This window comes from Leguminivora glycinivorella, chromosome 5 (assembly GCF_023078275.1).
Source record: "Leguminivora glycinivorella isolate SPB_JAAS2020 chromosome 5, LegGlyc_1.1, whole genome shotgun sequence".
Classification (NCBI taxonomy): domain Eukaryota; kingdom Metazoa; phylum Arthropoda; class Insecta; order Lepidoptera; family Tortricidae; genus Leguminivora; species Leguminivora glycinivorella.
The window spans coordinates 20,363,540-20,377,704 of record NC_062975.1 but is presented as its reverse complement, the minus strand read 5'-3'; the positions used below and the strand labels follow the sequence as shown (position 1 = coordinate 20,377,704).

Here is a 14,165-nt window from a genome sequence, read left to right as displayed (position 1 = left end):
TTACCACACTCCTCATATCTCACGCACCACGTCCCCTTCCTGTAATAACCGCTATCGCATACGCATTTGAAGGAGCAGTCGTCAGATATCGCACACATGTTCCGGTTCTCGCATGTTCTAGGAGGCGGGCACGGCGGCACGCAACGGAGACTCTCGTCATTGTCCTTGCATGACGCTCCTGAAAATCAATAATAATATACTACGCACAATTGACTACATGCAAGAAATTGCAAGATTTTTACAATAAACTTGAGTAGTTTAATGTGCTCTGCCTACCCCTTTATGGAATACAGGCGTGATTGTATGTATGTATGTTTTACAGTAGGTACATATCATATGGCGCTATATTACCGCACTATGCAACTATGTCAGAAATTGAAATGACCATGTGTACTGTACCACACATTGTACATACGATACACGTGCGAATAAGTAATTTGCAACTCTCTACGTTCGTGTTTTAATTTATCGCCACTCGTTTCGAATTTCTTAAGATATAAAATTAAGATTATAATATAAATATAATTAATATATAACTATTCTTAAGAACTTGCCTACATGAATAAACTATATTTTTGAGTTTGAGTTTATTTATCGCAATGTACTATTTCACACATTTACACTTCGCGCAATGGTTCGGATGCAATTTCAGTTACATTGCGCGCTGTTGAGATTACATACAAATTCAGCGCACCAATGAGATACCGCAATAAAGGATCTTGTGTGCGAGTTCTCGCACCTTGTAAATGAGCCCTAAACAAGATACAAGACATTTATTCATAAAAAGTCGATGCTTAAACGTCAAAAAGTTACAATTCATTTTCATAAATTCATGGTTATATACATAGCTACATATTTTTACAAATAAATAGTGGTACAGCGTATTCTAAGTTCTAAGTCAACATTAATGTCAATTGTCAAACCTGAATAGATTAGGCGTAGAGTTTAGAGACCCGGGAGGCGATACGTAGTAGTATCTCCTTAGTAGTCTGTGACTAGGCGTAAGAGACCTGTTGAAGGACATAACAAGATAGTTTTTATGTCGTATGTCATCTGTAAGAGAATGAGATCGAGGGTGTAATTTAGAAAAATAATGAAACGCCTTTTAATTTCTGTACCTACCGTGTTCCCAAGCATATGCTGAAATATTTTTTTGCCATTAGACTTTATCCAGGCGCTATACATATAAATCCGCTTTCAAAAGCTACATAAATAAACCAGGCCCCGTAGCCGAATGGCATTTCTACGACGCGAAACGAAAACGAAACTATTCGTTTCGTGAGCGTTTGTGCATTCGGCTACGCCACGCTACGCACACACAAATATATGACTTACGCGCCACTATTTTTTTCATACTAAACTGAACTGTCACACCGTACTAAAATGTATTCTGTGCTGTTACCCCATACATTAGAATAACAGAGCCCTACTGTCAATAGTCATATATTTCTAGTCAGGCTTTACCTATATTATAGTTAATTATCTAATAATTTTTACTTTTAAAAAAACTTGTATCTTCGTCTGTCTGTTTTTTTTTTTTTTTAATGAAAAGAAAATTGTAGTAAGTATGTATGGAATGCATATAGTCTTACTGCGTTTTAACTTTGAGGAGCAGCGTGAGATACGAGATTTTTTCAAAGTAGTGATGAAATACCTACTCCCCCTCCTAAATGCGGGGAGGCTCTCGATGCCCCCGGTCTGAATCTACTCAAGACCGCCTAATTAAGGAACTACCATGTCAAGTTTCAGCACATGATCAGATAGTACAGTGATATGCAATAGCATCCCTACTACTTTGAAAAATATAAGGAAAATTACTTGCCTCTCCCTTCTACCACTAGCACACACCGCACACACGCCAACGCAATGAAAATTTCTTTGAACGTGATTCACAGCACTCAACGAGTCAATAACAAAGGGTTTCTATCGCGTAGTTTTTATATATACAAGTGTTCTTACCTGCCTTGTAATAAGTAAAAAAATAAAATAAAAACTTTATTTCAGACAAAAAGTCCATACAGTGAGCACTACATTTTAAAAACTTATTCTAATTAAGTTAATCTTAAAAATTAACATATGTAGGTACTGTACTAGACAAAAAGTGCCTTAGTAATAGCCACTTACACACTCAGTTATATGTGTAGGTGGCCACCACCGAATTAAGGGCAACACATATTAATTTCAAGAACGGTACTTCCAATACCATAACATAACTAAAGTACAAAGTACCTATGCCTAACCTAGATTTAGTATAGCCTTAGTCCGTTTTCACATTATACGATCCGATATCGGACGTCGGTAGGAATTCAGTAGAAAAATCCAAGATGGCGCCTCTATGTATGGGATATCGGCATAGATATAAGAAGTATTTAATGTCATTGGATATCGGTCCTACATCCGATATCGGATTAGATAATGTGTAAACGCACTTATAGTTAAGCAACAGGCAAAGGGCAAGCACCCATATCTCTAGCATGATTTATTCTAATCATAGCCTCCCCATATTTAACCATTTTCAGCTGCCGTTCTCACACAAGTAGACACATTTGCGTACATCAAACTAACGAAGAGGTATGGCCACAGAATATGATATTACCACATATTACGCACACAACAATGCGGCCTACCCAGTACCCAGTCAGGCATTAAACTTTAAATTTGTAGTTTAACCAAACGTCTATGGGTCCTTTGTGTAACACAGGCAGGCCTGTCCCACTCTAGGCTTGTGTCGTTCACGAACTATGAACTGTTAGGAATAAAATCCCATCAATGACCGAAATGAACTGAATCTTTCCGTGGTCTGTGAATCGGTCTTTGCTCATTTAGTTCAGTATAGGATCGGCGAGCGCGAGCGGTTTGGATCGAGAACGAATGTGTGACTGCGCCGACCGAGAGCGAGAGCTACTTAGCAGAGCAACAAAAAAAGTCAAGTTTTCATATTAAACTTCGGTTACTTACAATACAACCTTTCGGCCCGGAATGTTACTATCTGTAGACTATTCGTATCATTTTGACACTATTCGGTTCCATTCGTTCTGATCTTTCTGACCGCAGTGGTCGCTGGTCTGGCTGAACTAAATGAGCAAAAGACCTAAAAGAGCGAACTAGTTCGTGGGAGCGATTGAACGAGATCGGAGCGCTCCGATCAACGAACGAAACGGCACAAGCCTATCCCACTCGCGAGTGTAGGTATCGAACTGTAAGTACCCCTCGCGAGGGGCAAATCAGTAGGGCCTCACGGTCGAGCGGTGACGCACGCGCGAGAGTTGTTCGTCACATACCTGCGTGCTGATTCGACCGCTGTCACAGGATCGATATTTTATCGTGATCGAATCGATCGTCGAAACCTCATTTGCTTACAAAAATAACTCATGGCCGGAATTATTATTTTTATGAGTAGGTAATATTCCGTAATATAGGGCCTGTTTCGATTGCCCAGATCCGTGAGTGTCGCTCTAACCATAGGGGCATTGCGGCCTCCGAATAGAGAACCAAAATCCTACTACGAGTAAATGACCGGTCTGGCTCTAACGCAAGGAGGGTGATGATACTACTGAATGCATCAGAAACTATATCCCAGATTGTGAAGTTATTCCTTTTTTTACGTTAATTATATTTTTTTACCATTTAGCAACTGTGAAAAGAAGTTTATTGCTTTGACGTCATGAATTCATGAGGCTTGAGTTAAAAGAAGCTCACTAGGAGTTGATTTCAATAGAATATTTTTATTGACCTAGTGTTGAAGTACAGTCAACCAATTGAAACCCTAGGCCACTCTACAACCATGTCAAAATGACAAGCAGTAAGATATTTCTTACAACCTGATTTATAACGTCACTATGACATACTTAGTTCTACAGTGGCCTAGGGTTCCAATTGGTTGAGTGTTGACGTACCTACTGTACCTAGATTTTCTTACGCCGTTACCGTGGCGTTACCAATTCAATACCTACTATAATCGTGCGCTTCCTTCATTCTATGAATTACGGCAATATTTTGCCGACATCGCCATGCCTAAATACTTACAGTTTCATGTACTTATTACAGTTTTTTGAAAAGTTCTGATTAGTGTCAAAGCGGATTCTCTAAAATATGGCCGACTGCGAACCACATTTAACGTGTTTTACGTGTTGCTTCCTTCTATCCACCGTAAAAGTGCCTTTTGTACATTTTTTGTTACGGAAAATTCTTTGTAAGGGACCGTGCGCGTTGGAGTCTGCCATCTAGTGGCTATAATGGGAAACCAAATACTATCAACCTGTCACTTTGCTTTGTCACAGAAATATTTGTATTCATAATATTTGCTAAAATAGAGAATAAAAGGACGTTAAAATGAATTGTTGTGTATCTAGGTGTCCTAACACAACGCGGGGCAACCAGCATAAAGTGAAAAATATAAAATTTTATAGCATTCCAGCCGAAAGCACTTTCGTGTTTTATTTAATTAGGTACAGCAATAGGGGTTGATCCTTAATGAGCAGTTAAATGTTGCGTCATCGCCGTTATTACGAATTTTTCCATCTAGCATGCTTGGTAGGGGGGGTGGACAAAGTATAAATATGGCCGACCATTCTGGAGACGATCAGTATTTTGCCCTATACACCCAGGTGTATAGGCGCCCCGTCCCGTAAAGAGTAAAGGGCGCTTAACCCGCCCGACTCAAAGAATTTCCAAATCAAAAAAAAAAAAAAAAAAAAAAAAAAGGAGACGATCAGTTAGTTGCGGAACTTCGGACCGTCAACATCAGCTCCTGAGGATGCCTCGTAGAGAGGCGAAACACGTGTCGAGTTTTGTATTTTTTGTGGTGGGTTGTTGTATTTATTTGCGTATTTATTTTTATTTTTGCGGTGGGAGGGTGGGAAAATTAATTGCATGTAAAAATACGCAAGTAAGTACAACAGGTTAACACTGATTGACTTGCACGTTATCAATTCGCGGATTAGCAAAGGAACGTTCTAGTTTACGATTATCATAGTGTAATAATGGAAAAAATGGATTAGTTACAATTGCCCCCCAGTCGAGATTTGCCCCACTGTACCTTGTATGTATATGTCACCGTAAAATTGTAAAAACCGTTAGTTTATAATTTCACTAGCGAGATTATGAACTAACGAAATATTGTGAACCGTAACGTACAGTTCACAATTTGACGGATTATTGTTACGTTAGATTATAATCTAACGAAGCGAAACCGTCAAATTGTAAACTGTCATGGCGTCGGAACGAATGTAGCGCTCTGATTGGTCGGTTTTATAGTAGATCGTTCTGTGGCCATAGAGTGACTAACACCAATAGACAGTGCTATCACAGATGTCAATCAAAAACCTCATTAAACTTTTATCATCAAAATTCGATATATTGTTTAAGGAAATGGTCGAACTCGCCAAATAAACAAAATTGTCAGTTACTTTGCTTGTTATGTGGCGGGTTAATTGGCATATTTCTTGTGATTTAATATTCAGTTTTCGAAAAAAAAACCGTTAGTTTATAATCTTACTAGTGAGATTATAAACTGACGAGTTATGGTGAACCGTGAATTTCACAATTTAACGGATTATTTTTCATTGGATTATAATCTAACGGAGAGAAACCGTCAAATTGTAAACTGTCATATGCGTCAGGAGCTAGCGCTCTGAATGCTCAGTTTTTTGTTAGATCCTCAGAGGAAAAAATTCTATAGAGAGGACAAGCCGCGCGCGGCCTGGTCGCAGATGTAGGCTCATTGGGCCTACACCGCCGCCAGTTCGCCGTCCGCTGTCATCGAGTGTACACGCGCGCTGTTCACCGACGAAAAACGAGTTTTATCCAAAATGCCGAAGTGTGCAATAATAACTTGCAAACATCGCAGTGACCTGAATAATTTCCAAGCCGATAGGATAACATTTCATAGGTAAATACTATTTATTTCCTTTTATTTCACATAAAACACGAATTCACCGTAATACTCCGAGTTGTACCATGTAACCTTACGTTTGCTTGTGCTTTAAAACGTTAATTATACATTGCGGCTACACAAGGAACATATTGTAAACAGTGTAGTGTTTTGCGCCGCAATGAACGGTGTATAAAACGATTCACTCAGTGAGACATTTTTCTCGGAAACAAGGCGAGGCGTTCCCGCTATTTATCGTTGTGTGCGTGCGCGATCGCGCTCGCTTATCGTTCGCATGTACACAACCATTGAAATGATGCGCGTGTATTGCGCAATAGGAGCGTCCAGCTACAAGTGTGTGTGGATTAGGTGTGTGCGTGCATTATGTTTACAATTACTGGTGCTTTGTGTGGGTTGCGCAGACCTTGCGACAGGCGTATTCTATACAAATCGCCCGGCATGACCTATCTCCCGAAATCTGTGGTTAGATCGTTCTGTGCCCATAGAGTACCTAACATAGATAGACACTACAATCACAGATGTCAATTAATGTAATAAAATAGTATATTTCCTTATAAGTGCGAGAAGTATGTCATCACCTCATTATGTCATCCATTTTATAACTTATGTTTAGTATGACTAAAAGTAAACAATTACATTTATGAAATATCAATGTTTTAAACATTAATCACTTAATAGCAAGTTTATAGTTTTATGCCTTATTAGTAAAATAGACTAATGTTAAAACAGCTCGGTATGTAGTCGTAAAATGGAACGCATACTTTTTACGTATGAGTGCGTAAAATACAACTTGTCGCAAGCTAAACAGACAAAAAACGGGCACTTTTTGAGCAACTGTATTAAAATAGTACATTACGATACAAGTGCATAAAAAAGGAAATTTAAATCGACACGAGTTACGAATTTCCTTTTCACACGTGTATCGTAAGACGTTTTTCAGTACAGATGAGCCTCCGAAGTTTCGACCTGGCATATAATGAACCACTTCTCGCACTAGTGCGTAAAAAAAAACTCCATCTATACTGAAAATGTATATTTCAGTACACATGGTGCAGTTTTATGGCACTAGTGCGAAATGTGGTTAATTATGTGCCCATATCGAAACTTTAAAGGGCCATGTATGGACTGAAAAACGTCGAACGATACAATTGCAAAAAAGAGGAAGTTTGAAACGAGTGTCGATAAATCAAAACACGACTGAAAGGAGAGTAATGTACTAATAATTGACATCTGTGATTGTAGTGTCCATTTATGTTAGGTATTCTATGGGCCCAGAACGATCTAACAAAAACCAGACCATTCAGGGCACTAGCTCCTGACGCATATTATTACAGTTTACAAATTTGACGGTTTCTCTCTGTTAGATTATAATCTAACGAAAAAAAATCCGTTAAATTGTGAACGTTACGGTTCACCATAACTCGTCAGTTTATAATCTCACTAGTAAAATTATAAACTAACGGTTTTTTTTTTCGAAAACTGATTATTAAATCACAAGAAATATACCAATTAAGCCGCCACATAACAAGCAAAGTAACTGACAATTTTGTTTATTTGGCGAGTTCGACCATTTCCTTAAACAATATATCGAATTTTTATTAAAAGTTTAATGAGGTTTTTGATTGACATCTGTGATAGCAGTGTCTATTGGTGTTAGTCACTCTATGGCCACAGAACGATCTACTATAAAACCGACCAATCAGAGCGCTACATTCGTTCCGACGCCATGACAGTTTACAATTTGACGGTTTCGCTTCGTTAGATTATAATCTAACGTAAAAATAATCCGTCAAATTGTGAACTGTACGTTACGGTTCACAATATTTCGTTAGTTCATAATCTCGCTAGTGAAATTATAAACTAACGGTTTTTACAATTTTACGGTGACATACACATATATTAACTTAGAAATCATTATAGATAGCACTATCATTAATATTGTGATTTTTAGATGGTTCATTGCATTAAATATAGAGATAGGTATATAGGCTAGATATCTTGGACATTTATTTACCTAAGATGTATGATTATAAGTACTTTTTAAAACTGATATTTATAACATGAAATTGACTTGTACCACACCTTGGACACTGGCGATCAAATATATGAAAGAGGCGCGTTCCTTGCACACATTCTAAGCTCGTGTAGGTGAACGTGTACCATGCTTGTATGAGTGACATATGACTGTACGACTGGCGGTAACTGTGAGGTAACCGGGAGGGGGTGGGCGGCACTTTCAACGGGGAGCAGGAGGGGCCATACTGTACGGTAGTACCCTTTATTATACTGTGCTTGTACTGTAGGTATTTAGATATAGGGCTGGGAACTCCCCAGAAACCGCTAGCATTTTTTGAACTGCGTAGTTCAGAACTACTTAATTCCAAGGTTATGGCCACAATTCGCAATTGTACTATTATATATTCTGTGCCACAATTCGCAATCTACAGTACTTAATTAACACCTACATACATTTACGAGAGTTTGTTGACAGGATAAATGATCAGGAAAACACCGAACCGGTTACAATATTTGTCTATAGGTTCATAGGATTACTGCTAGCAGTAATCATATGAATATAGGAGTTCTGTTAATTTTTTGACGTGATAACGTCTAATAACTCGTTACTACGGGCAGGGTCTATATTAATTCGCATAACTGAATACTCCTAATATGAATTGGCATACCGTTTATTACGCATAACGTTTAATACGCATATCATTATTTCGCATAACAGATTTCGTATAATTCTAATGCGCATAATGTAAATTGTTATAACGATAAATTGGTATAAGTATAATAAGCATAACTTTGTTTCGTAGAATGTTTAAATGGCATACAAGAAAATTATATTTTCACCACACTAACGGGTAACGGCTTACTTTTCTGTTCGAAAACAGATAGGAAAATTGCATTTTATCCACAAGAGTGCAAAATAATTTCATACAAATTTTAACTTGATGTCTTAGCTAGCTGATAGAATTTTACCTATAAATGATGATTTTGAATCATAAATATTGAAGTAATCGATGGATTTGATTTAGTTTGATGTTTTATAGCCAGTATTTTGTTCATGTTGGGGTGGTGAAAATTTTGGTTTTCAAACTCGGTGGCAATGTTTAACGTGCCGTACGAAGGTTAATGTGCCTTGAAACCCTCGCAACGCTCAAGATTCCACTTTTTGAACCACTCGCTACGCTCGCGGTTCAATATTGGAATCTTCCGCTTGCTCGTGTATCAGTATTGGCACGTGCGATCTGCGAAAATCTGAACGATGAAATAATATTACCTATTTAAATACTATCCATTTTCAATTTCTTTAGTAAGGTACAGTGGGGCAAATCTAGACTAAAAGGCAATTGTAACTAATCCATTTTTTAAATTATTACACTATTTCCATTATTCCATGTACCCACTGAACACGCATACTACATAACTGGTAGACACTCTATTTTCTGAAAAACACTTAGTAATGTATAAATAAAATAAACACTCCTTAACTCAAATAATCTTTTTAATTTAAGATTAGCACATAAGTTCATAAATGCATGTATGTTTCTTAAAAATAAACAGTTTTTTTTAATAATGCAAACATTGTAAAACATGGAAGAAATTGACCAGTTACATTTGCCCCCACTCGAGATTTGCCCCGCTGTACCTTACTTACCCCTATTTTTTTCATGCTTAATAAGTGATACAGTATAAAATTAAACACTCAAAATCGAGCGCTCGAAATTTAAAAATCAGCCCCTGATTGATCCAATCGCTTGCTCCATACAGTTAGTAAGTATGGCAATTCATTTTAGAATAATTTAAGTTATACGAAATAATAGTATGCAAATTTCAATTATGCAGATTCATTGTTATGCGAAATAAGAATTATGCATTTTTAATATTATGCTTATTCAATGTTATGAACAATTATGTTATGCCAAATCTGTTATGCGAATTCTAATTATGCGAATTAATGATAGGCGAAATAGAGGGCACCCCTACGGGCAGCATGCACGAAAAAGGTGACGTCATTGTCCCGTTTCGCAATATAGCTTTAGCGCCATCTATTGGCGCGCGTTGGAACTAAGCGGCTGATCGATGCGCTCGGTATGGTTATAGCGTGTGGCCTGAGTAAAGCACCACAGCTGGGACAGATGGCGCGCCCGTGTGTTGTTCTCGTTAAGCTGAGTTTAGACCAGCAAGTTATTGCTGCAAGTTTTGAGACGCAACTATAGGTAAGAGTGAGTGGCAAATATCTGCATCTCTTTCTAGCATATACTTCTGTCTCAAAACTTGCAGCAATAACTTGCATGTCTAAACTCAGCTTTACAAAATTAATTATTTTAATTTATACGACTTTTTACAGAACATATCCCGTCTGAACTCATCATAGATTTAGAATTATTAAACTAGATTGTGTAGTTAGGTCAAAAAGTGTGTCCACATGAGAGGTCATTGTTTGGGCTGGTGTCCCTCTCGCACTTACTGACAATGTCAACATTATTCAGTGAACGTCGTTTTTAATTATGCAAATCTTTGATTTATTGGCATCAAAATTGACATTGTAATTATTTTCCAATTCTTTGAAATATATCGAAACCCTAGTTTGAATATAACACTAAAATAATATAAGAAGTTATAAAGTCAGGTAATATATATATATATATAAAAATACAACTATTATGGCTCACTAACACTGGCCACACGTGCGAGAGGGAAACCAGCCCAAACAATGCCCTCTCATGTGGACACACTTTTTGACCTAACTACACAATCTAGTTTAATAATTCTAAATCTATGATGAGTTCAGACGGGATATGTTCTGTAAAAAGTCGTATAAATTAAAATAATTAATTTTGTAAAGCTGAGTTTAGACATGCAAGTTATTGCTGCAAGTTTTGAGACAGAAGTATATGCTAGAAAGAGATGCAGATATTTGCCACTCACTCTTACCTATAGTTGCGTCTCAAAACTTGCAGCAATAACTTGCTGGTCTAAACTCAGCTTAACGAGAACAACACACGGGCGCGCCATCTGTCCCAGCTGTGGTGCTTTACTCAGGCCACACGCTATAACCATACCGAGCGCATCGATCAGCCGCTTAGTTCCAACGCGCGCCAATAGATGGCGCTAAAGCTATATTGCGAAACGGGACAATGACGTCACCTTTTTCGTGCATGCTGCCCGTAGGGGTGCCCTCTATTTCGCCTATCATTAATTCGCATAATTAGAATTCGCATAACAGATTTGGCATAACATAATTGTTCATAACATTGAATAAGCATAATATTAAAAATGCATAATTCTTATTTCGCATAACAATGAATCTGCATAATTGAAATTTGCATACTATTATTTCGTATAACTTAAATTATTCTAAAATGAATTGCCATACTTACTAACTGTATGGAGCAAGCGATTGGATCAATCAGGGGCTGATTTTTAAATTTCGAGCGCTCGATTTTGAGTGTTTAATTTTATACTGTATCACTTATTAAGCATGAAAAAAATAGGGGTAAGTAAGGTACAGCGGGGCAAATCTCGAGTGGGGGGCAAATGTAACTGGTCAATTTCTTCCATGTTTTACAATGTTTGCATTATTAAAAAAACTGTTTATTTTTAAGAAACATACATGCATTTATGAACTTATGTGCTAATCTTAAATTAAAAAGATTATTTGAGTTAAGGAGTGTTTATTTTATTTATACATTACTAAGTGTTTTTCAGAAAATAGAGTGTCTACCAGTTATGTAGTATGCGTGTTCAGTGGGTACATGGAATAATGGAAATAGTGTAATAATTTAAAAAATGGATTAGTTACAATTGCCTTTTAGTCTAGATTTGCCCCACTGTACCTTACTAAAGAAATTGAAAATGGATAGTATTTAAATAGGTAATATTATTTCATCGTTCAGATTTTCGCAGATCGCACGTGCCAATACTGATACACGAGCAAGCGGAAGATTCCAATATTGAACCGCGAGCGTAGCGAGTGGTTCAAAAAGTGGAATCTTGAGCGTTGCGAGGGTTTCAAGGCACATTAACCTTCGTACGGCACGTTAAACATTGCCACCGAGTTTGAAAACCAAAATTTTCACCACCCCAACATGAACAAAATACTGGCTATAAAACATCAAACTAAATCAAATCCATCGATTACTTCAATATTTATGATTCAAAATCATCATTTATAGGTAAAATTCTATCAGCTAGCTAAGACATCAAGTTAAAATTTGTATGAAATTATTTTGCACTCTTGTGGATAAAATGCAATTTTCCTATCTGTTTTCGAACAGAAAAGTAAGCCGTTACCCGTTAGTGTGGTGAAAATATAATTTTCTTGTATGCCATTTAAACATTCTACGAAACAAAGTTATGCTTATTATACTTATACCAATTTATCGTTATAACAATTTACATTATGCGCATTAGAATTATACGAAATCTGTTATGCGAAATAATGATATGCGTATTAAACGTTATGCGTAATAAACGGTATGCCAATTCATATTAGGAGTATTCAGTTATGCGAATTAATATAGACCCTGCCCGTAGTAACGAGTTATTAGACGTTATCACGTCAAAAAATTAACAGAACTCCTATATTCATATGATTACTGCTAGCAGTAATCCTATGAACCTATAGACAAATATTGTAACCGGTTCGGTGTTTTCCTGATCATTTATCCTGTCAACAAACTCTCGTAAATGTATGTAGGTGTTAATTAAGTACTGTAGATTGCGAATTGTGGCACAGAATATATAATAGTACAATTGCGAATTGTGGCCATAACCTTGGAATTAAGTAGTTCTGAACTACGCAGTTCAAAAAATGCTAGCGGTTTCTGGGGAGTTCCCAGCCCTATATCTAAATACCTACAGTACAAGCACAGTATAATAAAGGGTACTACCGTACAGTATGGCCCCTCCTGCTCCCCGTTGAAAGTGCCGCCCACCCCCTCCCGGTTACCTCACAGTTACCGCCAGTCGTACAGTCATATGTCACTCATACAAGCATGGTACACGTTCACCTACACGAGCTTAGAATGTGTGCAAGGAACGCGCCTCTTTCATATATTTGATCGCCAGTGTCCAAGGTGTGGTACAAGTCAATTTCATGTTATAAATATCAGTTTTAAAAAGTACTTATAATCATACATCTTAGGTAAATAAATGTCCAAGATATCTAGCCTATATACCTATCTCTATATTTAATGCAATGAACCATCTAAAAATCACAATATTAATGATAGTGCTATCTATAATGATTTCTAAGTTAATATATGTGTATGTCACCGTAAAATTGTAAAAACCGTTAGTTTATAATTTCACTAGCGAGATTATGAACTAACGAAATATTGTGAACCGTAACGTACAGTTCACAATTTGACGGATTATTTTTACGTTAGATTATAATCTAACGAAGCGAAACCGTCAAATTGTAAACTGTCATGGCGTCGGAACGAATGTAGCGCTCTGATTGGTCGGTTTTATAGTAGATCGTTCTGTGGCCATAGAGTGACTAACACCAATAGACACTGCTATCACAGATGTCAATCAAAAACCTCATTAAACTTTTAATAAAAATTCGATATATTGTTTAAGGAAATGGTCGAACTCGCCAAATAAACAAAATTGTCAGTTACTTTGCTTGTTATGTGGCGGCTTAATTGGTATATTTCTTGTGATTTAATAATCAGTTTTCGAAAAAAAAAACCGTTAGTTTATAATTTTACTAGTGAGATTATAAACTGACGAGTTATGGTGAACCGTAACGTTCACAATTTAACGGATTTTTTTTCGTTAGATTATAATCTAACAGAGAGAAACCGTCAAATTTGTAAACTGTAATAATATGCGTCAGGAGCTAGTGCCCTGAATGGTCTGGTTTTTGTTAGATCGTTCTGGGCCCATAGAATACCTAACATAAATGGACACTACAATCACAGATGTCAATTATTAGTACATTACTCTCCTTTCAGTCGTGTTTTGATTTATCGACACTCGTTTCAAACTTCCTCTTTTTTGCAATTGTATCGTTCGACGTTTTTCAGTCCATACATGGCCCTTTAAAGTTTCGATATGGGCACATAATTAACCACATTTCGCACTAGTGCCATAAAACTGCACCATGTGTACTGAAATATACATTTTCAGTATAGATGGAGTTTTTTTTTACGCACTAGTGCGAGAAGTGGTTCATTATATGCCCTAGAAACCCTAGTTTGAATATAACACTAAAATAATATAAGAAGTTATAAAGTCAGGTAATATATATATA

General features: G+C 36.9%; 1 protein-coding gene across 1 annotated transcript in view; it reads right to left on the bottom strand.

Moving 5' to 3' along the window:
- Positions 1-111: 111 nt before the first annotated feature.
- LOC125226333 overlaps positions 112-14,165 on the bottom strand; it is a 58,283-nt gene continuing 44,229 nt past the window's right edge. Inside the window, exon 2 of the transcript XR_007177072.1 lies at positions 112-178. The gene's annotated coding sequence lies outside the window, so the exon portion shown is untranslated. The remainder of the gene's footprint in view (positions 179-14,165) is intronic.